Source organism: Coenobita brevimanus, chromosome 114, assembly GCF_032717465.1.
Source record: "Coenobita brevimanus isolate Jiangsu-jjx chromosome 114, ASM3271746v2, whole genome shotgun sequence".
In the NCBI taxonomy this organism is placed as follows: domain Eukaryota; kingdom Metazoa; phylum Arthropoda; class Malacostraca; order Decapoda; family Coenobitidae; genus Coenobita; species Coenobita brevimanus.
The window spans coordinates 11,777,379-11,800,955 of NC_137067.1; positions in this window are offsets into that span (position 1 = coordinate 11,777,379).

Genomic DNA, 23,577 nt, shown 5'->3' on the forward strand with positions numbered 1-23,577 from the left:
AACGCGGCAACATTGCAAGGTCCTTAATTTGCACAATTTTCAATTTTCGTGAGTGATTTCGCTTGTGATTTTTGGCACGTATACACGGGACCCCTTCCCCTATTCCTCTACAAGATGCCAAGCAGGAGCAATGCCTTACACCGCATAACCTCTCCCCCCCCCCCTGCACGCCATTGTCTCGGCAATTCACCTGTTACCAGTGACCTGGCCAATAAAGACATTCAGGGCCAGAGTGATTCCCCAATCGATGACAATGTGGAGGACAAAGTTTACATAGCATTAGAGGAAGAAACAGGCAGAAATGATGATCAGGTAATGTGGGAAAAAAAAAGGTCATGAATGGTGATGAGTTAGTGAGTGAAACAATGCTTATAATGCTTATATTACTGTTTGAAAACCAATATACTCTTGTACTACATATAAATTCGTACCAAGTAAATATATAAACACTGTTTATGAGTGGATATAATAGTTACCCTCCCATTGAACTCATTTTCTTTGGTGCCAGCCTGTTAGAAAACCCAGTCTCGTACCTAAATCACTCGTACCTAAATCGAGTATTTTAAACCTCAGGTGAGCGATTTCTCTATGAATTTTCGATGTTTCTCACCAAAAGCGGATGTTTGAGCCAAAAAAAAAAAAAAAAAGGTCCAAAAACGTTGGGATGGGGTGGGTTAATGGTGGAAGACAGGAAAGCAAGATAAAAGCAAACCCCATGAGAGAATAGTAGTTGAACTATTCTGTTATAATAAAACCGCATACAGTGTGAACAAAATCAGACATAATGAAATGATTTTAAATCAGTCGCTGACTGTTGTCCGTATGCATCCAGTCGCGACTTTACTTAATTTTATCAGTGTCGTTCAGGTTCATATCTGGTATTTTAAAAGGCACATACTTTTCATTAAAGATATCATTGCTTTAATTTGTATCTCTATCATCCGGTATCTTACAAATAAATGAGGTGCCTTGGTAGGAATACAAAGTCAATTTGAATCAAGTTCAAACACAACGGAAACTGACCAATCACCGCCAGAAAGCTTCGCGCAGTGTTACCAAATCCACTTGTCCTCAGCTGCCAAAATCAAGTGAATCAGACTCCGTGTAAAGAATCACAGCCACTGTCTATGATAAATTAGTATTCATGGTAGCTACTTATCATTGGAAACGTTTTGCCTTTATTATTCTTTTATCTGTAATATTATGGTTTTGAAGTGTTTGGTAGGCATATAAGTGAATGCAAATGAAGATGTAAATAATCTTCAGTCATGGATGCAACATGCAATCTTGCAATTATAAATTAAAATCAAAAGCTGGTTAGTGGGATGACATGCAATAAAAAATACAGCCTTTTACACAACAAAGGATCAAGAAAGGTCGAGGAACAAAGATATACGTTTAACAATCATTCTTAAACATAATTTATGGTAAAGAAATGCTGTATTTGTAACGAAACTGCATGCTGTACCGTGCACAACTCAAGGTCAAGAAATTCTGTGTATATGACACTTGGACGAATCATGACAGTATATATTATAAACAGCATTTCATACAGATTCAGGCTCCTCTGGCTTATTATCAACTAAGTAAAATCATCTAACATTAGTAAGAATAACATACGGCAGGAAACGCAAGCATGTAAGGGTTAATCTCAAGACAGTCTGTAAATACTCGTACATCAGCCCATCACCATGGCCACCCAACCCACTTCCCATCGCTGGCCATGTCACGCCAGAAATAAGAGCATCAAAATTCAATTGTTAATACAGTCCTGTTTTTTATGGCCAGGGTAAACAGAGGGGTGACTAACACCTCCCCCCCACATGTACACATACATACAGAAACAAACATACAAACCCACAAACCATATACACAAGCACATACACACAAACATATAAACATAACTACAAACAAAACACCCCCTCCCCCCACACACTAAGCTGGGACCCTGCTGGACATGGCATTGATTAAGTAGACCCGTTGTGAGCCAGTTTATTCCTCGCTCCTCCACACAACACAATGCACTGCTCTCCGATGCGTTGACATACCTCTACCTTCTCACTTCTCTTTGTTACATTTGGAATACCAGCGCGACAGGATGAGCCCGACACCACCACCCCAGGAGGAGAGTGAGGGGACGACACCCACCCCACAAGGAGACAACGGAGGGGCTGAATTACCTGGGCGGATGTCCAGGCAACAACGGCGCATCTCCCTGGTGACTCGGCGCCCCTTTTCCGCGCAACCAGACCACCCGGCAGTGTACAGAAAAAGTACACTACTCTCCAGCAGAGGGAATGTTCGCCAGAATCGGGGTGGGACTTGCAGTGGCAAGTTCCCAGGCACACCCTCGGACGCCGAGTCTTCTGGCTTGGCTCCACACCTGAGGACTCAGGAGGAGCCTCTACGGTTGCTATCCCCCTGCCTAGACTGACCGAGGGCACACTCCGTCGGAGCTGTGGCGGAAGCCGAGAAAGTACATCTGACCTCTTCCTCCCGATGTTAAAGACACAAGACCTTCCCAGACGGAAGGAGGGCACACACCGTCAGCTGTGGCGATAACCGAGAGAGCACGTCCGACCTCTTCCTCTTGATGTCCCCGGGACAGGTAACCCCAACCGGACGAAGGGAGGGCACACTCCATCGGAGCTGTGGCGAAAGCCGAGAGTGTACGGCCAACATCTTCCTCCCAACGTCTCCAGGGCTGGAGGCCCTAGCCCTACAACAGGAGTGCCCCCACACCCCTGTTCCATGTATGAGCACAGGCAGTGCCCGACGGAGCTGCCTGATGAAAGGAGTCACTTCTGGCTCGCCCCACCGCCCTGGTGTTAGAGCAAGGTGCCACTCTTTCCAGCTCTCTCCTTGGAAGGCTGGAGTCTCTCCCCCTACAAGCTCCCCACCTGGGTCCGGACCAGACAAGGCACCTCTGAGGCCCAGAATCCAGTCCCTGCAGCCCGGGCCACCCCAGACACTGACGGGCTCTGCCAGGACCAGAGGCCGCAGCCCTACCCTGTTGGCCTCCCCTTGCAGCAGAGGCCGCAGTCCCCGGAGTCAGCAGACCTCCCCAGGTGCTCACAGAGGCCGAAAGGTCTCAACCGACGCAAGCAGCTGCAGTTCTCCCCTGACAGCCGCCCCAAACTGGGGTACAGGCCGCCCTATCTCGGCGGCACCCTCCTCCCAGCCGACCCTCGGGTCGGACCTCCACCAGGCCCTCCCCCCGAACCCCAAAGACAACCAAGGCCAATGGCGTACAGCCCTACTTCTGCCCCTCTTCGGGCCCAGGCCCGAGAGTCCTGCCTCCTGCAGGGCCAACGAGGCGAGAAATCTGCCCTAGACGGCACCCCATTACTCCCGGACTAGTGGCAACTCCACGGGCCCCACTGTCCTGCACAGCTCCCCAGACAGCCCGCCTCCCACACCTGTCCACCACCTGGAGCTCCCTGCATAGGCCCTCTCCCCCATGGGCCGTGGTCCCCTCTTCATCGGAACTGCAAGTGACAGATCTCAGATTATATATCTCCCCAGTGTTGTGAACCCCCCCCCCCTTTTCAGTGAACTACCAGTGAACCGTTCTCCTGCGTTCCTCTCCCCTATCCTGATACGTGGCACACGTCCCTCCCCCCCTTTTCAGTGTTCTCACCCTTGCTGATGAGTCGAGCCCCTGTGAATCACGTGCGCAGTGTATAACTCCAGCCCTGGGTTGAGCCCCAACCCCCTTTGGACAGGAGAGATGAGCCCGTATCACTCACGTAACACAACAATATCTCTGTACTGGACCTTCCCCCTCCTTTCCTCCCTGCCCCCAGCCTGGCCCCACAGAGAAAAACCCTCCCTATCCTCAGTAACCCCCTCGCCCCCCCCAGTTCTCCCAGTGTGACCTACGGTATATTCTCCACCTGTGTGACACGTATATAGAGGCTAAGTTAGCTAGGGAAGGCTGTACATGTCACGCGGAGATGATGTATTAGCTAGGACCCGTCTATGTCACGCGAGCACCTAGGCTTAAAAGCTGTCCCTGTGGGGATACTGGGTTGTGTTGTATGTAAACCTCTCTGTATTGATGTATTATCCATATTGGCGAAATATTGCCTGTGATACTGTGAGGAAATAACTCAGATGTGAGACAAAGATGCTGAACTAGGTGGACAGTGATTCGGACCAATATCAGTATAAAGCATTGTGTAATTTCGACTCTGGTCATACATTATTGTGTGTGTAATTATTTCTCTATTAATATATTGGTGTATTTTCTCACTCGTGGTGTTTGTTTCCCTTCCTTGCTAGTGCTGACCCGGTCAGGAATCAAGGACCCAGAGTTGCACTGTGACTGGAACCGAGAAGTCGGGACACAGAACACACTGCATAACAACATTACTTTCTCATAACAGTTCTGGGCTGTGAGTAATGAACTCAGTGATCAAATCACTTTCGAAAATTATGACTTTTCTCCATGATTAACCAGGTACATGGCAGGATTCTCAAATAATATTTCTTTGTCCTTTGGATTAATCAAAGAATCAAATCTTAAAATATTGCCAAAAATTTGCATTTTCCATAGAAAGTTAGGCAAAAGAGCCACTATCAAGCTTTCTTCATTTCGAGATGCTAGGATACAGTGTATATGTATCAAATAAAGACAGATTGAGGAGATCAGTTTAAGAGTTGGTCAAGTGTATTTGCAAGACTTGGGAATCCTGATTAATTCTAGAACTTGAGATGGACAGAAAGGGGATGAAAATACATAGGTTGACAAGTGTTGTGTGGACACCTTAATGGGGAAAGGATGCAAACAGAACATTATTATTGGGTAATGCAGTGACCACTGACATGGTAAGAACAGAGGGAGAAAGCTGCAACATGACAATGATTTGTATATACGTCACGATGTAGGAAAGATGAAGGAAACTGATTACATGTTACAAAGACATCATCTGCCAGGCTAATGAGCAAAGTAGCTGGGAGGCTTATCTATCTATTTATCCATCTACCTATCTATCTATCAGCATATACAATATATGAATCGTGTAAATCCGTGTCCAGCAAGTACTGGTCTACCTTCCTCATTATACAATGTGTTAAGCTCGGTTTCGAAGATTACATATGACGACTGGATCAACAGACAAGTTTGGGGCCAGCTGGCATGTAAAACTGGCTTAATCAGGAACAGTTCATCCTTATCTGACATCCTGGATGTTTCGTTTTCGTTTTCGTTTTTAAAGGCTCCAACATGCTTGCATGTGTCGGCCTTGGTCACCTAATGGCGGCTCTCCATGCTGCACGATCCATTGCAGCCTCCCTGTTCAGTCCCTTAACCCTAAGGTCACACTTAATGACCTCGTCCCATGTCTTTCTCGGTCTACCCCTCATAACCCCACCCCCAATATTAACACTTCTCACCTTCCTCACCCAACTATCACCCCCCATCCTCTCCACATGTCCAAACCACCTCAATCTACCTCTCCTCACCACAACACCAATACACTCCAGTCCCATCCTACCTCTCAACTCTTCCATTGTAAACCCAGCCCCTCCAGGCCTTGGACGCAGGGACGCACTGCACATCCACCTAATCATTGTCATTTCTGTACGTCTGAGCCGGCGAATGTCTTCCTCCTTCACTGCCCAGGTCTCACTGCCATACAGCATTACACTCCTAACACACGCTGCATACAAAGACCCCTTAGCACGTAGGGAGAGCCCCCTCAATGTCAGGAGAGGCAAGAGCTCCCTGAACTTCTTCCAACCACTTCTCACCCTAGCCACAGAGCTAGCTCCAGCCCCACCTCCAGCACACAACATGTCTCCTAAATAACAAAACTCTTCCACACACTCAAGAGATTCACCAGCAAGTTCAATTCTTTCACGTCTGACGATCTCCACCTGCTCACCCCGGCACGCCGTACACATAAAATCAGCATTATCTCGCAGTCTACCTCTGATACCACTACATCTCTTATGCACCCATTTATCACACACACTGCACAAGATGGAATTACTTCCCACGCCCTTGTGGCAAACTGCACATGGCCACTCTCCCTCGTCTTTGACAGTACCGCCACCAACCCTAGATATCATCACTTTTGTTTTATCTGCATTTACCCTTAAACCCTTTTGCCCCATACCATCTCTCCACTTCCTAAACCTTTCCTCCGCCTCCCTTTCATTCTCTGCAATCAACACCAAATCATCAGCATACAACAACTCCCACGGGAGTCCGTTTCTAAAGTCACGTGAAAGGGCTTCAAGTACCATGATAAACAACATGGGACTCAAGACTGACCCCTGATGCACACCAACATTCACGGAAAACTCATCACTCAAATCTCCATTCACTCTCACCTGGGTGTGAGCACCCACATACATGGCCATAACCACCCTAACCAGCCACTCCTCCAAGCCAAGCTTTCTCATTGCCCACTTCACCACCTCTCTAGGGACTCTGTCAAAGGCCTTTTCCAAATCAACAAAAACAAAATAAAGATCCCTCCTCCTACCAATATATTTTTCCTGAAGCTGTCGAACAATGAATATGGCATCAGTGGTCCCCCTACCTGGCATAAACCCAAACTGCATCTCATCAATATTCACTCTTTCTCTAATCATACCTTCTAAAACTCTCTCCATTACCTTCATTATCTGATCTAAAAGCTTTATACCTCTATAATTCCCTCTTTCCAGGGCATCACCCTTCCCTTTATACACATTTACAATTACACTCTTCAGCCAATCATCTGGGACAACACACTCATAAATAATCCTATTTATCAGGTCAGTGACTAAACTCACCCCTATATCGCCTGAGGCCTTCAACATTTCGGCAGTCAACCCAGACACACCTGCTGCCTTCCCCACCCTCATCCTGCCTATTGCCTCACTCACAGTAGCAGTATCAATCAAAGGCCAAGGGCCAGACACTGGATCTGCTGGCTCCAAACCTTCCCTGTCCCAGTCAAACTCCTCATTCAACAACCGGTTATAATGCTCTCTCCATGCATCTTTAATATCCTCACTGTTCACCACTACCCTTCCTTCATCGTTCTTCACACACTGCTCACCTATGATATCCCGATTATCCCTCTTCACCTGACCTGCCACCCTAAATATATTTTTCCTTTCCCCATGATTTAGGTTATCAAGTAATTGTCTCTGTGACTCAGACTTTGCCCTGTATACCTCTCTCCTAGCCCTACGCTTGGCAGCCAAATATTCCTCTTTGCTACCACCCTTCTTCCATTCCCGGAAAAGCCTTCTTTTCTCCTTAATTGCAGCTTCTACACCCTCATCCCACCACCAAGTTACTTTATGTCTTGGTGGTCCTCTTGTCCAGCCGCATGTTACATCAGTAACTCTCAAGAAATTGTTCTTGAGGGCTCTGTACTGTTCATTAACGCCTCTGTCTACAGCTCCCTGTTCAGCCACCACTCTCCTCAACTCGCTATAGAAGGCATCCCTTACTACTTGGTTTTTCAGCTTCCATATTTTCCTCCTAGGTACATAAGTCCACTTTTTCATTTGTTCTTTAAGCACCATATCACAAATCAATAGTTTGTGCTGCTGCACACACTCCTCACTTCCTATAACTTTAACATCCCTCACTAACCTCCTATCGGCCCTCCTAACCAGAAAATAATCTATCTGACTGCTATTTCCCCCAGACTCATACGTAATTAACCTACTGTCTCTTTTCCTAAAATATGTGTTGCACACAATCATGTCCGTTGCCTCCCCAAACTCGAGTATCCTTTCCCCTTCTGCATTCCTTAGACCATCTGCACATCCCCCATGCACTCCTTCATAACCTTGGGCTGCTTCACCTACATGACCATTTAAGTCCCCTCCCAAAATCACCTTCTTAATCGGTTACTTTTTTTTTACTTTCTCTGTCAAAGCGTTTTCTTTGGCAAAATAAACTTGGAGGAGAGTCGAGTGGTTCTGCCTTTGATATACCCGAGAATATAGGCTACAGCCAGTCCTGCACCTCTGGCATAATCGGTGCAGGAAGTTCATGTAGGATGTGTACGCACATGTGTGTGCTTTTGTGTGTATGTATGTGTGTGCGTGCCCTTCCCCTCTCTCTCTCTCTCTCTCTCTGCCAGTGAAATCATAACTCTAGTTATGGCTGTTATTCATGTTCTTTATCACCCAAAGTCAGCGACCTACTTATTCTAGGAATAAAGAACCACACTGACCTCCATTTTCTCCATCACAACCCACAATCATAGTCTACCACAGCTTCCACCACCCATCATTACCACCTCTGCCTCAACTAAGTCGTCATCAGCCAGCCTTTTTCCATATCAGTACTACCATGCATCATTACCACCTCTGCCTCAACTAAGCCGTCATCAGCCAGCCTTTTTCCATATCAGTACTACCATCCATCATTACCACCTCTGCCTCAACTAAGCCGTCATCAGCCAACCTCTTTCCACATCAATACCACCATCCATCATTACCACCTCTGCCTCAACTAAGCCGTCATCAGCCAACCTCTTCCCGTATCAGTATCACCATCCATCATTACCACCTCTGCCACAACTTTACCTATGTATTGGTGTACCTGCAGGAAGATCAAGTGTCTTTGAAGAACGAGCAAGCTATACTCGGATAGTACATCACTGTTATTTAACAAATCATGCGGTTCACACAACACTTTTTATATCTTATCAGCAAAGACTGGAGAGAGAGAGAGAGAGAGAGAGAGAGAGAGAGACTTTATTGCTGGCACACAGTTGTCTGTATGTGGAGTAATATATTCTTGAAAGTTGGTGTCCCGTTGTAAGCATACAAGATGACACCCAGCAAGCAAATGTGTCAATAACTGAACCGGTATACCTCATTTTCCACATTCTGTTGTAACACTACAGTAAAACCTCTACAATTCAGCATAATACATGTGCAAGCCTTGCTGAGTTAGCCTATTTGCCGAGTTGTAGGGATGAACTTTAAGTTCCCCCCCAGCACACACACACAAAAAAGGAAAAAATAGAAAAAAAAAATAAACGTTTTTACAATAAACAGTAAATGCTGCCTTACCATGATTCCACGCAGTTGTAGGGTGTATTGCAGCCATGGAGGAGGACTTTTGGTGCTTTTTGGAGGTGTTAGGGGGGCTCAAGATCACTTTTGGGCACATCTTTACTGTACTGTACTTGACACTGTACACTATGTAAAGCACAATTAACACCATAAAGGCCATACTGTAATGTATTTATGACTTATACTATACTGGGGAACTAAAGACTAAACACCTAAACATTACCGTACAGAACTTATTCACTAAACACTGGGGTAGAACTGGGAGATGCCATGGTTAGCTTCTGCAGGTACAATCCACTTCAGAGTGCGTAACACTTAGTCACAAGCACAGCAAGTGAGGAGAGAATGCAACACGGGCGGCGGACTAAGGCAAACTGGCCCACTTCTGGCACACAACAGGCTTTGTTTACATCCCCATGCACACATGATGCAGGGTTACTCATGCTGAATGTCGGTACAACTCGGGATCTTACCGAGTTGGGGGGATTTTTGCCGACTCTTCCTCTAACGTGTGCATTTTTGAGAATTTTAAATTTCGATTTTTTAAATGAACATTTTGGAGCCTTCCCGAGTTGTAGAAGTTTCCGAGTTGAAGGATGCCGAATTGTAGAGGTTTTACTGTGTTACGTCAAACATCTAAGTGAATGTTCACGATCGGTGTGGGCATGCGACAAGGTTGTGGGATGTCCCCATGGTTGTTCTGTATATATATGAATGGGGTGATGAGAGAAGTAAAAACACGAGTAATGGAGACAGGGATGTCACTGGTAATGAATGGTGATGGATGGAATATCTCAAATTTGTTGTATGCTGATGATGTGGTGCTGCTTGCAAATACCGGACAAGAGCTTGGTAGACTGGTGCAGGGTTTTGCTGATGTCTGTGAGCGCCATGCCTCGAGAGCAAATGTAGAAAAGAGTAAAGAGATGATTTTTGAGAGACAAGGTGACTCCCAGTGTGATGTTAATGAATGGAGACTGGAATTGGTGAGAGCGTTCAAATACTTGGGTACAGCGATAGAAAAGAAAGGAAAATGTGCAAAAGAAGTGCAAAGTAGAGTGACACAAGGAAGGAAAATAGCTGGTGCAATGAAGGCCCTGATAAAAACAGAGGCTTGAGTGCTGCAGCTGCACAAGGCTTACATGAATAAGTGTTAGTGCCAACTGTAAGATATGATTGTGAGACTATGGTCTATCTGTCTACTGCCAGACGCCTTAATCCTGTAAGGGGTGGCCACAAACATATCACCTCCATGTTGCTCTGACCCCTGCCATTTCACTGCCCTGCTCCCAGCTCACACACCCCTCTCTCATATAGCCTACCTCTCCACTCCATCCCTCCATCTCATCCTTGGCCTCCCTCTCCCTCTCCCCCCCCCCACCTTACTTAAATACACTCTCCTCGTCAATCTGTCACTCTCCATCATCTCCACATGGCCAAACCACCTCAATCTGTTTCCCCTAATGCTTCCTATCACATCCACATCCACACCACAACACTCCTTCATATCTTCATTTGTCAGTCTGTCACTCCATGTGACTCAACAGGCTCCTCTCAAATAACTCATTTCCACTGCTCTCATTCTTGACTTCTGTCCCTCCAAGGTCCAAGCTTCACTTCCATACATTAGGGTTGGTATCACAATACTGTCATGTGGTAACTTGCATCCATGCTCACTTCCCTTTTTATAATCACTGCTTTCAAGGAACCAGCAACCTTTCTTCCTTGTTGTACCTTTTCAAGTACTTCACCCTCTAAACTTCCATCCTTACTCATTACACCACCCAAGTACAAAAAATACCTCCATATACGATACCCCTAGATGCATTACCCAGGCTTAACGATGGGGGTAGAAATACCACCATACCCCGCCTAACGATGGCCAAACCACGGTTTAACGATGGCACATGCATGCACACAATCACCCACATTTGTAGTCCAACTTTCAATCTTACCCACACAATCCTCGAGCCAACTGATCCCTACTCTCTTATATTCTCCTTCCATCTGTTACTAACAACAATACACATTCCTTCTTTTGCCCTCTCAGTCTCACCTACTCCCACGCATATACCCATCCATACTCCCATTCTCTCACACACTGACCCCTCCATTCAGTTTCAGTTAATCCACATATTGTACATCCACTTTCACACCTTCAAGCACCTGGACAATCTCTCTCTCTCTTTCACCTCATCACTGGCACCCCTTACATTCCACATCCCAATCCGTATCATGTCCTTTGTTCGGTCCTTAGTCGTCATCTTTTGGTCAGTCCTGGTCCGAGGCTTCTTGTTCATATTTTTACTTAGTTCTTTCCTGGGGAGCGGCACTAACCCTCCGCCAACCCACTTGTTGCCACGTAAGGAACACGTGTTGGTTGGTTATAAGGTTACCACCCAGCACTGTAAATGCTTTCCTGGTTTACAGGAGGTAATTTGGCTCACCACTCAATGAAGAGCTACCTTAAACAGAGTACCACTACACTAAGTGGATGGATGATGGGCGCTCGCACCTACCACTGAGACTATGGTGTGGCATGAAAATGAAAAGTCACAAGTGACAGCAGTGGCACTGAGGAATGTATGTGGAGTACAGAGAATGGATAGGATACGAAATACTGTGATTCGTGAAAGTTGTGGAGTAAGGAAGTCTGTGGACACCAGAACTGAAGAGAGTGTACTGAGTTGGTATGGTCATGTGGAGAGAATGGATAACAACAGAGTGGTGAAAGAGGTATATCTGAGCGAGTCTGATGGAGGGAGGAGGCAAGGTAGACCAAGAAGGTGGAGGGATATGGTGGATGACTGTGTGAGGAAGAGAGGTTTGGAAGTTGGTGAGGCTAGGTAACTGACAAGAGGTCAAGTTGGCTGGATGAATACTGTGAGAAGCACATGACCAGGGATTTGGCACCCCTTTTTAATGTGACAGCGTCCGGATTGACTCTATTGGATACATTTGTGTTAAGCTACAGAAAGTGGTGAATGTTTTTGGCATATCAGATAGATCCAGGACTCCTGGGGCGTGAATTGTGGGTGAATGGAAGCATGTCCCATTGGACTGGGCAAATTTGGGTTGTCTGGACATTGCTACTCCTCACCCTGCCCTAGGGTGAGAAAGGAGGTCTGGATGATGATAATGATGATGTTAAGTAGATAGCAGTCAGCTCGTATGTTCAGTTTGAATTTAAGTGTCCTTTACAAACATCAGCCGGTATGCAAGAGTTAGTTACCTGCATCAAAAAAATATGAACGTCTAACATCAGCATCTGCATCCTTAAGATACTAAAGTCTGACATCCACATCCACAGGTATTTAAAATCTAACATCAAATATATCACTAATATACCTGTACTCAGGGTCACAAAAGTATCAGTGTACAATATGCGTGAAACATTTGGGACCACAGAATGAAGGTCGCTGAAATATTAGTGTCTGACCTACCACACGGTGGCCCTGATGTCGGGAAGTGTTATATATCACCAACTAGCAATATCCTCTTGCAAACATATAGCAAATGTTATGTTTATATAAACAGACATTGTTCATACACAATGGGACACTGGTAATGAACGAATGTTTTTGGTAGGCATCGGACCCCCTGTGCACTGATATTTGTGACTCATAGGACAATCTGTCTGTCTGTAGGCAGATGCCATAATCCCGTAAGGAGTGGCAGTTTGCCTTTGAGTTGTTCTACGGGAAGGGGGCACTAACCCTCCCCCAACCCACTCGTTGACATGTAGGGAACACATATGGGTTGGTTACATGGTTACCACTCAGTGTTGTAAATGGTTTCCTGGCTTACAAAAAACCATTAGACTTGTCACTCAATGTACAGCCACCTGAAAATGAAAGAAGAGTAATAAGAAGTGACAGGAATGATGAATCAAATAAAAAGAGGAGAGGGTAGACACAGAAAAAAATGATACAATGTGAAGGAGGAAGTTGGCAGCACTACATCATGTGAGTGGATGATGATTGCCACCACCTAATTTACCAGCCACAGGTGCTGATGAAGAGCCTACATGTGGTGGCACTGTGCATCCAGGGAGGTGCAACTGACATCCACTTGGGAGCCAAACCTCATCATATTTCCCTGTACCTTGCCATGGGGACGGACCCTGGTCTGACTCTAGAGGTGCTGTCCACCACAAGCGGTTTCCACTTCCCTACACAATGTACTGCACTGTACTTCTAGGATGGCCCCACTGATGCAGCTACTTACCTATGATCAGTGTGTCTGCTCAGCCAGACAGACTGGTGTTAAGCAACAACAATAACCACAACACAAGCGGCGTTGTAGTGTGGATGTGATGGAAAGTGTTAAGAAATACATTAAGGTGGTTTTGTCATAAGGAGAGTGAGACTAAAGGGGAGAGTGTATGTGAGGTGGAGTGGGGGAAGAGGGAGGGGGAGACTGAGAATGAGATGGAGGGATGGAGTGGTGAGGTAGCCTATATGAGTGAGGGGGTATAGCCTAAGTTAGTGGGAGAGCAGCAAAATGGCAGGGGACAGGGCGACATGGAGGCGATCTGTTTGTGACCACCCCTTATGGGATTAAGGTGTCTGACTACAGACAGACAAACATGGCTGCTGGAGGAAGAGTGTTCTGTTGGTGGATGATTTTTTACTGAGACTGTACCTTGCCTTCAGTAAATGCAACATGCCCAATAATAATTTGATTACATTTGGCCTTGACTCTTGAATGAATTAGTAAGTGCTGCATGAGGTGGTCTTTTTCTAATAAATTGTTTGCCGCATACATCAGTCTTTAAGTTCCCTTGTGCTGAATAAATTAATAAATGCAGCTTTGTTTTGCCTTTTCCACTATAGTTCTTTCACCTTAACTTGGTCCAGATTCCTGTCCTTTATTTTGGCTCAATCCACACAGGTAAGTGGTGGTAAAAGACAATACTATGGCTCTACATCCTTCACACAGCATATATTCGTGCCTAGCATCATATTCTACTATTCATTTACTGTTACAAATCAGTATGCAGGCAGAAGGTGGGGTAGTTTTAGGCAGTCAGTGCAACAAAGGCACATTTTAGCAATCACATCCATCACACACAAAGTTCTTTACTCCTTATGTTTAGTAAGTGCCTGGTGAGGTGCTGCTTCTCACTATACAGCCTGCCACACTCCTCACACTTAAAGTTCTTTTCTCATACTCCTGAATGAGTTAGTACATGCCTTCTGAGGTTGCTTGTTTAACTAAACAGTTTACCACAATCATTACACTTAAATTTCTTCACTCCTGAATAATTTAGCAAGTGCTTGGCGAGACTACTGTTCTCACTAAATACCTTACCACGTTCATCACACTTAAACTTCTTCACTTCTGAATGAATTAGCTAGTGTTTAATGAGATTGCAGTTCTGACTAAACAGTTTACCACATGCCTCACACTTTTAGTTCTTTCCCCAGAATGAATGAGTATATGCCTGTTGAGGTTGCCTTTGTCACTGAACATCTTACCACATTCACCACACTTAAAATTCTTCACTCCTGAATGAGTTAAAGAGATGTTTGCTTAGATTGTTTGTATTACTAAACTGTTTACCACATTCATCACATTTATCCTTCTTCACTTTCTTCCCTGCTGAATGAATAAGCAGGTGCTGGCTGTCATCTTTACTATTAAATAGTTTACCACAGTCATCACAATTTAATTTTCCTTCTGAATGCATTAACTGGTGTCTGTTGGTCGCCCCTTTGGTTAAACTGCTTATCATTCTCTTCACACTCTACTTTCACAAATGGGTTTCTTTAATCATATCCATTATACAATCTCTCCCAGCTCTCATAATGTCTTCCAAACTTCATCAACTCTCCAACCACCCCACCTCCCTTGTTTTGTTTATAAAGGCCCAGCTTGCTTGCATGTGTCAGTCAACTAATGGCAGCTTTCCATGCTGCTCAAACTCTGGCCGCCTCCCTATTCAATCACTAATCCCTGAAGTCACACTCTTTGACCTCATCCCTGGTCTTTTTTGGTCTCTCTCGCAACTATACCCCCGACATTCATTCTTCTCACATTCTGCACCATTTTACAGTCAAAACTCAATTAACTGGAATGCATGGGGATTCTTCCATTCCGGATATGGAATTTTGTGGATAATTCAATGTTACTCTTAGAAATTTTCTGGTAGGTCAAACAAATGAAATAGTACCAAACTTGGGACTTTGTTTCATAAAGTTTATTATTCAGTATCAGATAAATTACAGGTAAGATATAGTACAGGTATACTCACGCCCAGTATTATCTGCCCAGGGGTGCCACCTTCCTACCTCAGAATACCCAGGGAAGAGGGGAAGGGGGGGGGAACGAAACGAGCTCCACCCGCCACTACCCCAGCTCCCAGCAGTCCACCACAATAAATTAGAAGTCATAATCCAAAGGCTTTACATTCCATTATTAAACACAAAGATGTTTGCTGTTCATGACTGCTGAGGAGTACTTTGCTATGAATATGACCAAAAATAACTGAAGGAGTGGTAAGCTTGTCTTTTTATAGGAGTATAAAAATAATGTACAAAGATAATGTATACACTACCCACCCGTTAGTCACTTAGTAGCTGTCTCAGTTATGAGATCAGTTGTCGTGGTATCACAGTGCTTGTGTTCAAGTATATAACCCTTATTTTACTTAATAATGGCCCCAAAGCGCAAGATATGAAATACAGTAGTCCCTAATTTATCCGGATGCTCAGTACCTGGAAGTGTTCATTATCCAGATGCCTGACCTTGGATCTATTAAACTATTATCCGAATTTACTTGCTACTATCTGGACGAAAAAGTTCCCAAGACCTTCTGCCAGCCAGCTAACATTTTCAAACATTCAGTATCGTGGCTGCTGGGCTCAAGCTGTAAGTGGGAAGAAGTCCATAACCAACAACCTGGGTATAAATGTCTGTCCACCCCCGTGCTGAATGGTCAAAACTATGTACTCATCCGATCACTCCCAATGAACCTCCACAACCCCAGTAAGACGACTGTAACCCGCAAGCGGTGTCGAAATGTCCGTGCAAATCCCCACTGAATGTTCAATGTCATGTGGCCACCAGTCTAAGTCTATCCCAACTGCCACCACCATTGAACACAGACAACAAGCCATGAGTACATGTTCAGTGATGGTAGCCATCTGCCTCTCTACCGAACATCGAAAGTCCCCCAAACACTAGTTGTGTTTTTCCCCATGGCCACTCAGCGTCTAACAGACCGCAATCCATGAGTAAATGTACGGCTACCCTACGCCTGTTGACAAAAGTGGGAGAATCCTGCCCACAGCCTCACTCATCCCCCCCCTACCATCCCTACTCCATACCCTCCTGGCTATCCCCACACTCCCTCAGTCCCTACCCTCCTCCATGGTGATAACTGACTCCTGAGTTTTCAAATTTTATTGCGATATATTTGAATACTATTGGTCATATCAAAATTCCGCAAAATCCAAAAAAAAAACTCATGAAATTCTGCATCTAGACATATGCTCAACTCTTGGAAGGTGCTGCCAAATTTTGCACTAGGATGGAGGAAAGTTATATGAAGGTGAGTTTTACTCTTAAACATTTTATTCTCCTTGGATTTCTGTACTTTTATTGAACAGTTTTGTGTGTTTTTATTAGCTTGTCTTATAGTATAAACACCACCGAAGATGATGGTATACCATTTATACCAATATAACCAATTTTCAGTGGCATATTTGGCCGTGGAATTTTTTTTTTGAGCCTCAGGTGCAATCACTCATCACAGATAACTGATTTTCAAACCATTTTCAGGTGTTTATTTTTCTTGGTTATGCATTATTCTCATGAAATAAAGTATTACTCTGGATATTCCTATGGGTGTTTTGATGTCAAAATATGGCAGATTGACCTGAAAACACTGCTAAAATTAGGAGGGGTACCGGACATACAGTAGTGTACAGGTCGGCTGTTTTTTGAGGTTTTCATTTTTTTTTTCATGGTTTTCTTGGTGTTTAGCATTACTCTGGATATTCCTATGTGTGTTTTGATGTCTAAATATGGCAGATTGACCTGAAAACAGTACCAAATTACGAGGGGTACTGTGCATACAGTAGTGTATGGGTAGGGTGTTTTTTGGTTTTCATTTTTTTTTTTTCATGGTTTTCTTGGTGCTGAAAATTATTTTGGATAATCCTATGTATGTTTTGATGTCAAAATATGGCAGAATGGCCGGAAAACACTGCCAAAAGAAGGAGGGGTACTGTACAGTCGGCCTAAGAAGTGACGGCAGAGTATCCAGCAGATTTCGATCAGCGATAACACACATACTCTTCCTTGTATCTTTACAACGTGAAACCTATTATGTAAAACTGTTACAGAAAACAAAGAGTTACTGTCAAAGTACAGGTATATTTCAAAACTGCATGAAGCAGTTCATTCATTACGATAACAGAAAATCCTAAACGGAACTAATTGAAATTTCACTACTATTGCTCAGAAACAGAAATAATTTGCAGACTTCAAATCTAGTATGGTAACACGCAATACCTGTAATTTATTTCCAGTGTAAGCCTGAAAAGAAGAGTGCCTCAATAAACAATTAAAATTAGTCATTATTATTTATAAAATAATTTCTGTTACAATATTAGGGAATTTCTTTCCATTTCCAATGCCTCTATGTCCAACGACGACAGAAAGAGGAAAGGCGGTGTAAGTCTGTAAGCCATTTTAAGTGTTTTGATCAACAAGCACAAAAGGAGACAACTTTTACTTAATGACACACAGTTATTATACTACATCTGGCCAGTGTTCCATCAGAAAAATCTCTAGATGATTTAATATTAGCCAGAGGACTATTTGCCTAGAGTCGGAGCTCCATGGAGAAAGCCAACTTGTGTCATTGCCTAGTATCCTCAGTGCATAAACTATTAGCAAGAGTAATAAAATGCAAAGGTTCATAAACAAATCATTGATCTCAATCAGAATTTTCAGTTAAGCAGGGAATAACAGTTTATTTAAAAAGAAAGGTATGACAAATTAAAAGATGGAGTAAGAAGTGTGTGCTTTTGCATTGCAAGAGTTTACAGCCTCATGATTTAGTCCTCTTTATTGCCTAGTGTAAGAGAAAGAGCAAAATCTGTCATACCTCCTTACAACTGAAAATAATTTAGTGTCAACTGTGGATAAAGAAGTTAATTATAGTTATTATAAGCAAGGGGAAGACAAGGAATAAAAGGCAAAATGGTCTTGCTATTACCACAGATAGTATATCTTTATTAAGAATAAATCCACTGTTGTGTGACACTGATGCTCTATCATCACCATAGCATTTGAAAATAGGATAGAGTATTGCAGTCACAAGAATTTTCCTTTCTTGGTCTTCAAAACTAGAGAATCTGTATTTGAAATCCTGGGAAGCAAATAAATCAAGAACACAGGGTTATACTTTGCACTGTGCGCAGAGTAATACATGGTACACATTCGTTCAAATCGGGAAACGTTTCTAAGTGTTAACTTCTAATACAGTACTGTATATCAACTGCCTCCTGTTAGCAATTTATTTTCCATAATTCTTAGCAACATTTTATCTGATGACATGATGAAGGCACATAAGTTTTATCTTATAGTCAATGTTTTCACTGAACGTATGGCAGTGCAGAGTGACCGAACCAATCTGAAACTCTGCCATCACTTCTTGAGGCAACTGCACATACAGTGGTGTATTGGTAGGATTTGTATGGTTTTCAATGATTTTCCTGCATGGTTTTCTTGATGTTTAGCATTAATTTGCATATTCTTTTGTGTGTTTTGATGTCTAAATATCCATGATTAACCAGAAAACATTGCCAGATTAAGCACAGGTACTGTACAAATACCGGTAGGTTAGGTATGGGCTGGAGGTGGGGATAGGTAGCATCTGGGTATGGCAGGGGAATAGTGTTCATTGTCCAGATGTTACCACTACATGACCATGCCTTTGGCTCTATTATGTCCAAATAACCCTCATTTATCCAGACATAACAGAGTCAAATGCATGTCCAGGTAGTGGCAACATCCGGATAACTAACACTATTCCCCTACTATACCCAGACCTTACCGATAGCCAGCCTCCAACCTATACCTAACCTATTTGTACAGTACCTATTTTAATTTGTGTTTTCCGGTCATTCTACCATATTTAGACATCAAAACATACATAGGAATAATCTATCTATCTATCTACTGCCAGACGCCATAATCCCGTAAGGGGTGGCCATTAGGAATAATCAAAGTACTGTAATGCTAAACATCAAGAAAATCATGCTGAAAAACCACTGAAAACCAAAAAAACACCCTATGCTTAATTTGTAAGTGTTTTCCGGTTATTCTGCCATATTTAGACATCAAAACACACATAGGAATATTCAATGTAATGCTAAACACTAAGAAAACCATGCTGAAAAAACACTGAAAACCAAAAAACACCCTACCTATACACTACTGTATATACAGTACCCCTCCTTATTTTGGCAATGTTTTCCGGTCACTTTGCCATATTTTGACATCAAAACAAGCATTGGAATATCCAAAGTAGTGCTAAATGCCAAGAAAACCATGCAAAATAAACATAGAAAACCAAAAACACCCTACCTGCACACTGCTGTATGTACAGTTACCATAATAATTTTGGCACTGTCTTCCAGTCATTCTGCCATACTGAGACATCCAAACACTCACAGAATTATCCATAATAATGCTAAACATCAAGAAAGCAATACATAAACAACAAAAATCCTCAAAAAACCTGAAGACAGTTTGAAAATCAGTTATCTGTGATGAGTGATTGCTCCCTGGGCTCAAAATTCCACGGCCAAATATGCCACCGGAAATTGGTTATATTGGTGTAAATGATATACCATCATCTTTGCTTGTGTTTATACTATACAAGTAAGCTAATAAACACATAAAACTGATAAGTGAAAGTACAGAAATGCAGGGAGAATAAAGTGTTCAGGAGAATAACTTATCTTCATATAACTTCCCACCATCCTTGTGCAAAATATATAAAACCACTGCACTAGATGGTTAATACGCTACCGTACCAATTATATTTCACTAGTTCCTTTTTTTTTTTTCTTTTTTTTTTTTTTTTTATCGGCTTGTCTTTGTCCCGTATGGGTTGATGATGTGGGTTGCTGGAAACATGTTTGGAGATAATAAACTAACCTCGCCTATCCCTGCATAAGATATATACTGAAGGGGATAAGGTATTTTGTGAAGGGAAGGATGCTGTTGTTGTTGGGCATGGCAAAATAGTGCCAGCTGTATACATGATAAATCCCTTGGGTTTGGTCAGGTGAGGTTAGACAGATATTTCTAAATAATTTTCCAACAACCTGCAGCATCAAATCAACCCACACACAACAAAAACAAGCTGGTGAAAAGAATACCGATGAAACTGAGGAACACGAAAAGTAAATACAGTACTGACTCACAGGCCATCAGAAGTTCTGTGATTTTATAAAGCGGGAAGTTACATAAGTTTGCATGAATTTTCAAATTTTCATTCATAATCTGCAAAAGTTGAAAGGATGGCTAACATGTTCCACATTACTGGACTGCATCATTAAACTGCCATAAAACTGTTTTCATCTCGTGTCAACACGTGGGTTGGTGGAGGGTTAGTGTCCCTCCCCGTAAAACCAATAACTCAAAGTCAAATGGCCATCCTTTACAGGATTATGGTGTATGGCAATAGATAGATAGATATATCTCATTTGAATGCCACATTTTATCCTGACCTTAAAAGAGCTCATCATTTGCTGTAGGTCAACAGAGGAGTTTGTTCCTGTAGGCTAGTGTCACTGCCACCATAAATCACAGCTGTATCATGATATACGGTAGGCTACAGGTTATGGCGAAAAGAATACATAGACACACATAGGCCTATCTGTGGTAAAAATGTAAACATAATTGTTCCCACCAAATTTAAACTATAAGAGAAATGTATATAACAAACAATTCGACTGAAATATCTGATGATACACCTATCCCCTGAGATACAGATGAAGATTACAAAAGTCCCTGAACGCTGCACCTTGGCAGAAATTACATAAAAAACGCAACGGTTCCCTCACCGTACACCAGATAAATAAAATCCACTACTCCTGCCCATGAGATTAAGTCACAGGCGACAAATAACCTCTATCCTGCAAAAATGAAACCTTACTTTGACAATTTCTGGGCGAAGACCCCTCTAGCCCGACGCCATCTTTGTTTGACAACAACAGCGGCATTCATTGCAGTGTTGCCGGCGAGGCCGCACTCACTCGGCCGCAAACCATTCTCTCGTCACAGCAACCATAGAAAAGTAACACTTTTATGGGGAAAAAAAAAAAAAAAAAATGCTTTGGACAATATCGTACCTTGTATTCTATTTTACATATATATTGTAGGATATGTAATGCTAACAATCAACAACTGAGTTATATACACTATACAGTGGTATGTATATAAGTATTTACATACAGTTATTATACAATGATACAATGTACACGTTTAACCATTCTCTCGTCAAAGCTACCATAGAAAATTAACAATTTTATGGTTAACCAAAAAATTATGCTTTGAACATTATCGTGCCTTGTATTCTATTTTACATATACTGTACAATGTTGGCTATGTAATCCCAACAATCAACGAGTTACTTTTTACAATGATATGTATATAAGTATTTACACAGGGTTATATACAATGATACAATTTACACATTTGCATCATGCTGCACACTCTTGATCATATCATGTGTTGGGCTGAATGCAACACATCCACCACTAGCACGTGCTGTTTCAGATGTTAATACAATATTTGCTTGTGTCCGAAGACAGAGTTTATTCCGAACTTTAGTTTTATTGAGATTTACCTTTGAGAAAATTCTCTCAGCATCTGCATTACTCGTAGGTAATGACAATATTCTCAGAGCAAACACAGGAAGTGATTGAAATATCGGTGTTCCCTCGTCACTCTGCACAGTTGTAAGCCATTCAAAAAAACACCTCTGGGTTATTCTGTGTTTTCACATTTTCAGGGACATTCAGATTTGGGAGATTCCTCCACTCATCATCGAGTTGTTGCACATCACCCTGATATACTCGAGGGAGCTCCTGCACTAAATCTGAGAGAGATGGTGTATCCCTCAAGACATTTTTATCAACACATTTTGTGACGCTTAGCTGTGAGCACATATCCAACATTTTAGAGTCAAATGGAAATCTCTTCTTTATTTCCATGCAAGCTGTTATTAGAAACGTCCTACAGCGACTTCGCACATCAGAGATCAGCGTAGTGTTCCCTCGGTGTTCAGGTGATTGGAATAGTTTATGTAGTTCAGCACCTAAGTATATGTGGTCTAATGGTGCAAAGTGTTTCTCCTCACATGGATCAATGCATGCTATGTCTCGTGCAGAATTTATTATCTCTTGTTTATAATAACACCTAAGTATGTCCTTGTACAGAGGTTTGCAAGAGTCGTACAATTTATGAACTGTTGACTCTGTCTTCTGGAACATGAGGTTCATCTGTGTAAACTTAGGCAGTACGAATGACAGGAATATGAAGTACATAAACACAGAAGGATCTCTTAGGGCTTCATATATAGAAGATGAAGCTGAGAGCCTGTCCCATTTATATGCCACTATAGAATAGTATTATTTACACAATGTCTGCATTAATAACCAAATCTTTCTTTTATGTGGGGATGCGCCAGTTTAAGCCGCTCCCGCGGCTGCGCCTTTCTTGGCCGCGTTCAATCGAGGCGATTGCGACCGCAGAGTATCTGGGCCGCATAGCAGACGAAAAAGCCGCACTTCGGCAACACTGATTCATTGATCAGTTTATGTACCACTTCCCTTCCTGTAATTATGTACTACATTCATATTTGATATTTTTTTGCACAATGTTAATTAAGAACCTCTGATAATAAGACTACCAGCCTTTTTGTTTTGCTTTTTTTCCATGGATTTATTTTTATTTTATTTTTTTTTTAGTGTCTTGTTCTTGTTAAAGTACCTAGTTTTATTTCTCTCTACAAGAAAATAGGAAATTAATGCTTATACACACTATTGCAAATCATGATCAGTAGAGCAACAAATCTACCACATCTACCCAGCCCCTTTGCCTCAGCCCACAGGGATACAAAAAGTATGGTACTAAATACCAAGCCCTTTACAAGGTCTGGTATTTAGCACTAATAATGCAACTGCTATATAATGCAGGAATCTTCTGAATTTCATTTCTCTTGAAAAAATAAGTAAATTATATAATACGAAGACACTTGAGAATCTTATAAGTGGAGCGACAATGGAAATCTACCCTCTCTATTAAGCTCACGGAGATACAAAAAATAAGATGCTAAAAACCAAGCCGTCTGCAAGGCCTGGTATTTAGCATATAATGCAAAGGCTATATAATGCAGGGATCTTCAGTACTCTGCCAGTATTAGCCACACACTCGAAAGGATCAGACGTTCCGCGAGTTGTCTCGGTGTAACATCGCAGCTTTAGTTAATTATCCAGTTACTTCTCGAAT